At 46.2% G+C, this 11,228-nt stretch overlaps 1 pseudogene; it reads left to right on the top strand.

Moving 5' to 3' along the window:
• Positions 1-452: 452 nt before the first annotated feature.
• Positions 453-3,580, top strand: LOC119299679 (annotated as a pseudogene).
• Positions 3,581-11,228: the final 7,648 nt, after the last annotated feature.

Genomic DNA, 11,228 nt, shown 5'->3' with positions numbered 1-11,228 from the left:
GCTCATAACATGGCTGTGCTATTGTGTTCCAGACTGAACGTTCGTGTGGAATATTAAGCGAATAACAAAAATATTGCCTCAGTGCCAAGACCAATGCTAAGCTCTCAAGAGTGCCATGAAACAAGTAGACATAAAAAAAACATTAATTATAGGACTAGGTACGCTATGATATCGACACAAAGGTTTCTCCACTGGTTTCTTCCATGACAGAGGGGGAGATGCCGGCCGATCAAATCCATCCAGGGGATGATGACCAGGCGGACAGATTAAAGCAGGTAGCCACTGGATAATTTATCGTATCTGTACCATGCTGCCGTGCACAAACGCCACCAGGTTTAGATTAGCTTTATTCTTAATAAATTAGATTTTCTCTTGGATTAGCTTTGTACAGCTGTACCGTGCTAAATACCAACAACCACACCCTAACTGTGCACTCCCCTTCCTCTCCAATCTCGTGTGGTGCTGCAAGTGCAGCAGATCAGCCGTTGTGCATCAATTTGTCAGCTCGTTGGGCAGTGGTAATGGCGAGGCACTTCATGCTCAACACCGGCGCTGAGATCCCCTCGGTGGGGTACGGCACCTGGCAGTCCAAGCCGGACAAGCTAGGTCGGCCGCTCCGTTTACGCTGCCGTCAAGGTTCGCACAGCCTCGTGTGATTTGGTTTCTTCAGCTAATTTCTTTCCTTTGTCTAATCTCGGTTTCTCACCTTTGTCTAATCCTGGTTTCTGAATTTATTGGTGCCGTATATATTTCTACAGAAGAGACATGGATTTGAGATTCTTTTCGAATTGTGCAGGCAGGCTATCGACACATCGATTGTGCTAGGGCTTACCGCAACGAAAAGGAGGTAGGCGATCACTTACTCCTTTTTGGATGAAGGGCATTTTTCAATAAAAAGGCTTACATTTGTAGATGGAGTATATCCTTGTTGGCAATATTGTTCCACTCAAACTAAGTATAAATTGTTGGCTTAAGGAAAGCATAACATTCACTTTCGGATTATTCAGGTTGGTCTGGCACTACAGAAGCTATTCGAAGAGGGTGTGGTGAAGCGGGAAGATTTGTTTATCACCTCTAAGCTATGGTAAGCTCAGAGCACTGGGACTAATCTATTCAATTCACCTGCATGGATTTCTCTGCAGTTTAAGTTCACCGAGTATTTGATCGGTGATTTTAGGCATGATCATCACGCTCCAGAAGATGTGCTGGAATCGCTTGACAGAAGTCTGAATGACTTGCAGCTTGAGTACTTGGATCTTTACCTTGTAAGCATCTTTCATTTCATAATCATCTTTCACTATCCAGTTGCTCCAATCTTGCCGTTGTGTTGTACTATCTCACTTTGTGTACTCAATATGGTGATTTCTGCTATACTTTTGCATGCTCCTTTTATTTTATTTTTAGGGGGCTATTTTATCATTTTGAATAAGACACCTCAAAAAACTAACGGTATTGTGATCTGGACTACGCTAAACTCAAGATTTCTCGAGGTTATCATCGACAAATAAATATGTGTTTAATGTGTGGAAACACGATCCTCTATTAGGCTGCCTATAATGGGAGTATCATAAGTGGTATCATGCATGCCAACTAGACATTTTTTAGGAGGTGGCGCACAATTAAATAAGGTAATTGAGAATTCGGTATCATATCATGATACTGTATCATATTAAATTTTATACCATGTTGTATCATGCTTGAGAATAAATGGAGCAGTCTAAGATACCCACTTATAATTATGCATTAGTAATATCATACACTAGTATCATATGCATCATAGTAGTAGATGATACTCCTCATTGCAGGCAGCCTTAAGTGGCCAGTCCACTACTTAGTAATTGCCTACTTAGTAATTGTATTGTTTAATGTGTAGATACACGATCCTCTATTAAGTGGCCAGTCCACCAGTTAGTAATTGTGTTGTTTACATGCACGCGGCCTTCTTTTCTGTGATCTAGTCACAAATCCACATCCAACTAAAATAATTTCAAGTACCCACCACTTAACACCCGCGCATGTTTCTCCATATGCTTTTCTATTTTTTTTCATGTTTTGGTATGAGTTGGTATATTGTCTTGAGGTTGCATCTTGAATATATTTGTGAAAAATATATTATATGTTTGGAGAATTTTACCATCACATTTTAGTTGAATTGTATTTTCCTTCGAGGTGGATTTAAGTGTTTACATGTTGGAGCTATATAGCAATGTTTTCATGAATGATTCGAAATTGAATTTTTACCAGTATGCAATTTTGTAGATTCATTGGCCATTTAGGCTCAAGAAGGGCACCGATGCAAGCAACCCTGAAAACTTTGTACGACCTGACATCCCTGCGACTTGGGGAGCAATGGAAAAGTTATATGATGCTGGAAAAGCTCGTGCGATAGGTGTGAGTAACTTCTCTACGAAGAAACTGGGTGACTTGCTTGTTGTAGCTCATGTACGTCCAGCTGTTAATCAGGTGGAATGTCATCCGGGTTGGCAGCAAAGTAAGCTCCACAACTTTTGTCAGTCAACCGGTATTCATCTTTCTGTAAGTTTGCGGTGCACTTCGAGGCAGCTGGCTTTCTTATGTTTAAAATATATATGTTTTTATTATACCTGACTGTATATGTATTTAGCAGGCTTACTCACCACTAGGTTCACCTGGTACGCCTTGGATGAACAGTAATGTCCTTCAAGAACCGGTCATCACCTCAATAGCAAACAAACTTGGGAAAACTCCTGCACAGGTGGCCCTGTGCTGGAACATTCAGATGGGTCATAGTGTACTACCAAAGAGCCTGAATGAGGAAAGGATAAAGCAAAATCTTGATGTTAATGATTGGTCTATTCCAGATGACTTGCTTGCGATGTTAACTGAGATTAAGCAGGTTTGTTGCTATTATTTATACCCCATACTTAAATGAGGACAAAATTGCAATGATATTTTCTACTCCCTCCGTCCGAAAATACTTGTCATCAAAATAGATAAAATGAGATGTATCTAAACATATTTTAGTTCTAGATACATCATTTTTTATCCATTTTGATGGCAAGTATTTTCGGACGGTGGGAGTATATGATAGGCATCTTTATAACATGAGATGACATGTTGGAATAATACTATGTGAAAATACATAGTATCTGACAACTGAAAAACAAATCAATATGTAAACATTCTGCACAGTCTATATATTCTTTGTTGCTGTATCGTTATTTGGTATAATCAAGTCTCTACAAAGGTCTTTTTTTACCTTGTTCGAGCATGGTAAAAGAAAATCCTCTTGACCCCTTGAGTTACCAATTGTGTTGTTCATTTTCATTCTTTTAGAAAAAGCTCAAAGGATTTCTTTTTCATTCTTCTTAATTTTTGTTTCGAATCAATGCATCTTGTTTTGTTATTATTGAGGTTTTCATAGTGCAGAGTGAGTGCATCTGATTACCTTAATTTGTGGCCTTCAGGTAAGGCAGTTCAGAGGTGACTTCACCGTTAATCCACAAAGCGTCTACAAGACCCACGAGGAGCTCTGGGATGGGGAAGTTTAGGATCATGTTTATCGTTAGCAGCCTACGTACATTTGAACCTTGCACTTCACATATGCCTACTGTGTGTTACTTTGGATGTTGGTTAATTTTCATTTTTGACTCAAGATCATGTGTTGTGGTACGTAGAAACTTGCACCTTGTATCTGTACCCACTTGTCAACTTGTAACTTGATTGACAATATTGTGTGTAGCATGCACAAAACCATGTGAGATCATTCAGCCTCCACCAGTGTTGAACGATGCTGGTGTTGGCGTGGTGTCGGTGCTGATGATGGGCACACTATCATCGCAGGCCTCACATTTCCCTCGAGCCTGCCAACCACACTCACGTGTAAGCACAACATAGCCCAGTCGATGTGAACACCTAATGTTTTTGCCTTGTCTTCACGTATTGAACATTCACGTGGGTCTACCTATGTGTTTCAGGACTACAACCTATTTCTTGACCCATGACCTGAGCCTTGCTGCTATTCATGTGTCATCTAGTACGGAGGTCATTTCTAACATCAAGGGACCTTGACCCTGCCATTATGCTTCTATCCTTCTGGAGATTGAAACAGCCAACCAAAATAGTGATAGCGTCTTGAGAAATTAAAAAAAATAGTTTTTTTTTTGCAACCCTAGCCCGTAATGTGGTAGTTTTTCTTTTGCTATTTACTCCACTTTCTGTATCCATGCACTGGCGGTTCTACAGCAAGGCTGGACGGAACATGGCCCGCCCAACCAAGAGCAAAAGCAGTGGGCTTTTCTTTGCACCAGCCCGCCAATATATGGCACTGTAGCTCCCCCACTGATCCCTGTAAACATTCAAATGAATAATGCCTTTCAACACTAAAAAATTTCAATGTGGGTTCCACATCCATTTGTGTGTCTAACTAAGCACGTCGGCCTGCATAACCTTCCTAGATAAATCACCAAATAAATTTCGGACGAATTGGTGAACATCATGTTGGCTAAACGTGATGTTCAAGCTGCATTGTTAGCCACCACCCGAGAAGCAAAAGATTTGAGAGTCAAGGGCTGACGAAATGCTCAAATCCCTTACCTCAATAGTGGGTTTCAGTTTTGTTTTTGTGAGCTTTCACTTTTCCAGTTGACCTCGTGTGTCAACACGATATTGAAAATTTTAGGAGCTACTATTTTCCAGTTGACCTTGTGCGTGAACACGATACTGAATTTTTTAAGCAACGAACTTACATAGGGTTTGAAATTCTTAACAGAAAGGTTCAACTGAAAAGGTTTGGAGCAGAGTATGCATGCTCATGTGGATCAAGTGCTTATTGTATCGATTATAGTCTGTACTCTGTACGGTTTGTGTCATGCCATGCATTAATATTGCATTATGCAGCAAAGCTTATTTCTTCTCTGCATCAATCCAGATGCAGAGAGAGCTCTGACGAGCTTATGTAATTCCAATGAGTACACTCCGGCGAGATAGACTTGGTGCAGAACGGCCACGGGTCCGCCCCTGCAGGTAGCTAAAAACAAGTGTCAATAAGGTGCTATACTGACTGACTCGGCGAGGAGCAAAACAAAAGTGATTTTGACACAGGAAAATGGATGAGAAAAGAAAGAGGAATCCCTCACCTTGGCTCTGCGCGAGGGGCAGAGCTATGAGGACGGTGAGGACGGCCAACGCGACGAGCAGCACCTGAGTCCTCATGCTTCCTTGCAAGGATGGGGAAGGTTTGGAGGGAGGGAGCTCGTGCTTTGGCTTGGCCATGTGGTGTACACGGCAGAGCAAGACGAGAGTAAAAATAAGAATGGGTTAATAATGACCATTAGTCCTTGAAAAATGGCGTAAGAAAACACTTTCCGTTTTCCTCGAATCTGCATGTCCGATGTTAGACTTGCCAATGCTCAGCGTGGTCGGTCGCCTCCATTCCCATTGACAATTTTAATTGGTGGTTGGTTAGTGTGGATGTCGTCGAGAGAACAATTGGTATTGGTAGAAAAAGAAGAAGGCCATGAGGACTAGAGCCTTTGTTGGGTCGTTGTTTGCTGCTCGGAATCTTCCACATGGATATTGTTGTGGTACTAAGTCTGACAGTAAGAATAGGGGATACGTATGAGGAGACAAGGCCCTAGATACGGCGAGGATGTACACACGAGTTTTACGAGTTCAGGCCCCTCTCGGAGGAGGTAAAAGCCCTATGTCTTGGTGCCCTGAGGCGGTCGACTGGAATATGGGTGTGTGTTACAGGGGGTGTGAACCATTGTGCCAGAGGGGGCTTATATAGAATGCGTTAGGACCCCAGCCACCGTGGTTCAATGCACATTAAGATAGGGCGTTACTGGTAACGCCAGCTATAAAGTGTATTTAATGACCTTTAAGACTACGGAGTGAATGTCCAACCGTTGCTGTCCTGAGTGAGTTCTGGTCTTCTGTAGGTCGAGTGGTTTCTCGTACAGTCGAATGGCTTCATCTTGGTCGAGTGGTATCAGGAGGGAGAGATACCCAAGTGAGATGATTGGTCGAGTGGATTGCACTCGACGGCTTCGATTGGTACTCTCTGTTATTCTTTGAATGTCTTTGCTTCTAGGGTAGTGACCTTGGGTAGGGCGTATAGGTCAGGCCTGTGACCCTACCCTAGGTCTATGGCATCGTCATTAGCCCCCGAATGGATGGTGGTCTGAGTGGAAAGAAGGTGAAAGTTGGTCCTGCCTTGGCTATTGTGCTTCACAAGTGTCCATGCTGGATTAGAGGCCCACGTTGAGACTTCGGCTTCGTCTCAGTCGCCTTGATCGATTTAGAAGTTGTCGAGTGTGTACTTGGCACTCGTCGAGTGTTACTTTGATGCGAAATCTTTGGCGCGATTGGTTACTGCGTATCCTGGATCTTACGGTATTCAAAATTTTGGGGAAGCGCGCGAGGCGGAGCGCGCCATAGTAAGCGGGACAGATAGACATGGGCGCCTCAATTTTTGCGCCACCTTTTTTTCCACGTACCCGGCATGCGACTGTTACGGGATTTGACAGGATTGCTCGGGCCCACACGTCAGCCACTCGGAAGTGGGTCCTTAAAAGGCGTCGGGGCCGAGGCGTCTGCACTGTGCGCCCTCAATCCCCTTCTTCTTTCTTCGCCTCTCCACTTCATCTTCCTCCACCCTCGACGCCGCTGTCCGGCCAGTGCGCCGCCCGCCACCATGGTGAAAGACAACACAGCGGCGCTGGAGCGTGCGAAAAAGGCGACGTGAGTGGCGAAAGGCAAGAACACGAATCGGGGGTCATCGTAGAGGTCTGCGCTGCCGCCGGGCTGGATCCAGGGCGATTGGATCCGATCTTCACTCCGGCAAGAGGATCTTGATGAGCTGGTCACCTCCGGTTTGATCGTTGCCGGGCCGCGAGATTTCCGGAGGCGGAGACGGAGCCTCAGCCGCGGTCGGGTGAGTGTGTCCTGCTTTTTACCCTTGTCGACCTTGGCTTTTCTCTTCCTCCCCATCCTTTTTTCCGGGGCTTCTTGAACTTTTTTGGTGCTCAGCTCCACCACTTTTCTCCCAACACCATCACGTATCTCTCCACGTTTGTGTCAATGTGTGAGAACTTTTTGGGCTCTCGACCGCACTGGGGTCTCTTCAAACACATCTTCACAATTCGCTCCCAGGCTGTGAACAAGGCAAATTCGAGTGACGAGAGGATGCACATGATCCAGTTGTGCGGGGGTCTAGGAATCCAGATGAGGAAGAGGGGTGCTTTCCCTCCCATGACAGTTCTCGAGCCAGTCAGGAGTTGGCAATCGACCTGGTTCTATTGCCAGGATATTGCGACTCCTGGTCAGTCGACCGGTCTCCCCCCTTTTTCCCTAGATCATGCCCAGCAACCTTCTTCACTGAAAGTGACTGCTGCGGAGAGGGTGGAAACAAACATGTTGGTTGAGAGGGTGGTCCAGTTGGTCTGTCAGGGTGTAAATGGCATGGATTTGTTGGAGGTGTTTCTCAGTCGACGCATCCAGCCGCTCCAAGCTTGTGACCACTCGATGTGGATGTACTCGGGAGCCAACGACACCGCTTGGGTTCATCCAGAGGAGGTTACGGATGAGAAGGTGGCCCTGTGGATGAAGGGCATTAAAGGAAACAAGGATAGCCCCAGGGGAGCCAGAAGAGTCGATCCATTCGACACCAACAACTAGCCAGACAAGGTCTGACCTTCGCTACCGAGTGTACTTCAATCTGTCTTGCAACTATTTCTGAATCTGACTGATATTTGATTGACTTCTTGTCTTGTAGGTTTATACTGAGATGTACTCAATGCCCAATGGTGAACAAAGCCCTGGAGCAAGACCAGGAGGGAGAGGACAGCGTAGAAGAGAGCGACGACTGGCAATCTCTAGAAGATGACGACGAGGAATAAAGTGATGAGTCAGACGACGAAGAGGTAGTCGACTCACCACCTCGCTCAGAGCATCGATCCAAGCAACTCCAAGATTCAGCGGGCGGGCGCGGCAAGACCGTGGCTCCGAGTACCCAAGCACACAAGTGCACTCGGACTTCTTCTCCGGAGCCTTCGAAGCCTTGGAAGACCTTGCCCAAGATCAAGATGGACGTTCCAGTTGCCTCTGGGTGAGTGCTCTATCTTTCTGCGTCTTCTACCGACTCATACTTCTACTTCGACCGAGTGGATTATGATCTTTTTCGGCGCTGCAACTTCTGTGACTTCCATGGACATTGACAAGGCCCCAGGTGACGTGGCCACTTCCAAAGCTAGTACGCTCTTTCCAACTTGAATTTATTCTGCCGACTGGGTTGTTGGTCGATTGAACTCTTAAGTTTGCTTTTCATTGCAGCTCCGCGGGACGTCATTGAGCTTCTGGATGATGAAGAAGAAGTGCCTCTGAGAGAGAGGAGAAGGAGGGGCAGGGCCTCAAGCGGGAGGACGGCTGAGGGTCAGGTGCCTCAGTCGACATCGGCTCCAGAGATTGTGGTCCAGCAAACCGTAGATTCAGCTCGGGCCAATGTTAACTTTGCCAATCCACTGTTGACTGACCGTCTTTCGGGGTCGACTACTCAGGCCACCGATGTGCGTGCACAACTCCATGCTCCAGATCCTGTGACCGCTCCAAATGCACTGCCATCATCGCTCTTTGCTGCATACCAGACTCCAGACGACCTGGCAGAGTGCCGCCAGGGAGGCCCTTCTCCAGGCAAACCACGTGATGGAGCAGATGAAGGTGGTGGATGAGGCCAGTCAGGTTGCCTACAACGCCAGCACTACTCTTCAAGCCAACGTCAAGGTTAGTTGGTTTCCGACTAGTCTCTTGAGTAGTGATAGTTGCGACTGTTGCTTCATTGTCCATACGGTGTCCTTAGATGAGCGTTTTGGAATCTTTTATGTGCATCTATCATGGGTCTGCATTTCGCATCCAATCACCCATTGGGGTGTTTTTGACTTAGAGTTGAATAGTTCTTCCACTTGAGTTGACCAGTTAGTGTCGCGTGTTTTTCTAAACCAGCGGGGGCGCGCAGAGTGCACCCACTGGGTGTAATCCCCGAGACTGCGGTCGACTGCTGGTAGTCGGCTGGGGTCTGAGAATCTCTTGTTTTTACTCATGCTGGGAAGACCATGCCGAGTGTAAAACCGGACCAATGGGGGCACGCCAAGTGCACCCACTTGGTGTAGTCCCCGAGACTACTATTGAATGTTTGATTCAGCGGTAGTCTTAGAGCAACTTTCACTGTGATTGACTTTTTTTTCCGTCGACTGACATGTCTTATTTGCTGACTGCAGAAGAATTGTGATCTTTGAGCCCAATTTTGTGAACTGGAGAAGAAGTAGATCAGCCTCAACCTTGATCTGGAATTGGCCAAGAAGAACCTCAAGAAGGCCCAGGACGAAGCAGCTACCATGGGAGGTAACCATTCGTCGACTATCCACCTTATGACTCTCTCTTTTTTTTCTTTTAGTCTCTTTGAACCTAGTGACTCCACTCGAACATATGTGCGTAGTGAAAACCGTCAACTCCAAGCTCGTCTGAAGAATGTTATTTCTTTAGAGAAAATGAAGCAGGCACTGGAGAAGAAGGATCAAGATCTTGCCGCATCCCAGAAGGAGGCGCGAGAGAAAACGACACTTGCGGACAAGAAGTTGGCCTCAGTCAACAAGCCGGAAGAGGAGAACTCCATGTTGAAGACTGCCATTTCTGAAGCCAACTAGGAGGTTCCGCGACTGAAGAAGGACAATGAAAGCTTGACTGACGAAGTTGGAAGTTTCAAGGCCAAGAAGGGAGAATTGGAGTCTTATCTGGGGCAGCTTGCTGCGAAGTTGGTCTTGAATCTTGAAGGTATTTCCTCTTGTTCGACTGATTTGTTGATGTTGACTGACACATCTTGTTAAACTATCGAATCACTGCTTTTCCTACTGTGCAGAACTTTGTCAAGACTTTGAAGCAGAAACTGGGCGGGTCGAGACAGGTCTTGACCCAATAAACCCTGTCAAAGATGACGTTGCAATGAATGTGCTGCGGTTGGAGTCTTGCCTGGACAATGCTATGGATTATCTCACTCGTCTGAAGGTGGCAATGACGTGGATTGATGTTGAACTCTGGCCTCAGACGAAACTCTCACAGGATCTCGAGTCTCTGATGACTCGACTGAATCAAATCTCTAGTCGAGTGCAGGAATGGAAGAAGTCATCTGCTCGTTGTGGCACCAATGTCGCTTTCTCATTGGTCCAAGTGCACTGCAAGGATGTCAAAGAAGACAAGCTGGCGGCTCTCAAGGTTGCGAACACCAAGAAGCTCAGCTTCCAGTCCTTTATGGACACCTTCCTTGACGCTGCCACTCACATCGCAGATAGCATCGACCTTGACATCTTTTGCAATCCAGCAAGTCCTCCTCCTGCCGAGTGAACAAACATTATGCCCCACCTTTATTTGCCTCGGAATGCCGAGTGGTTATGTAACCGTTAAACTCCATCAGGCTTGATGCCTGAGTACTTCTGCTCGTTGTGGTTCTGAACTTTTGCGGGATTTATCTGAACTTGTTTTTCTTTGAATACCATGGCTTTTGCCTTTATCGCTTTTGAATGTCTTTCAATTCCGAGTGAACTTGATCTTTTCACCTTTCGTTGAGTGGGTCTGACAATGTGCTCAGTCGACACCTCGTCATCCTTGCGAATCAGGATGGAGCGTATATTGTACTTGTGGCGTAGCTCGGACGTGGTGTTCAGTTGACACCTTGTCATCTTTGCGGATCGGGATGGAGCGTACATTGTACTTGTGATGTGGCTCAAAGGATCTTTACGACTTAGGAGAGTATGGGGTCGCCGCTAAGCCCCCGAGTGGGAGGATTGCTCTCCACTTGGAATGTTTTTAACTTAGGCGAGTACGGGGTTGCGGCTAAGCCTTCGAGTTGGAGGATTGCTCTCCACTCGATTTTTTTTAACTTAGCGAGTTCGGGGTCGCAGCTAAGCCTCCGAGTGGGAGGATTGCTCTCCACTCGGAATGTTTTTTTTATCTTTGGCGAGTTTGGGGTTGCAGCTAAGCCTCCGAGTGGGAGGATTGCTCTCCACTCGGAATGTTTTTTAACTTAGGCGAATTCGGGGTCGCATCTAAGCCCCCTAGTGGGAGGATTGCAATCCACTCGGAATGTTTTTAACTTAGGCAAGTTCTAGGTCGCAGCTGAGCCCCCGAGTGGGAGGATGGCTCTCCACTCGGAATGTCTTTAACTTAGGTGACTTCGGGGTCATAGCTAAGCCTCAGAG

Source organism: Triticum dicoccoides, chromosome 1B, assembly GCF_002162155.2.
Source record: "Triticum dicoccoides isolate Atlit2015 ecotype Zavitan chromosome 1B, WEW_v2.0, whole genome shotgun sequence".
Lineage (NCBI taxonomy): Eukaryota > Viridiplantae > Streptophyta > Magnoliopsida > Poales > Poaceae > Triticum > Triticum dicoccoides.
The sequence above is the reverse complement of the archived record's forward strand: the minus strand, read 5'-3'. Positions and strand labels throughout refer to the sequence as shown.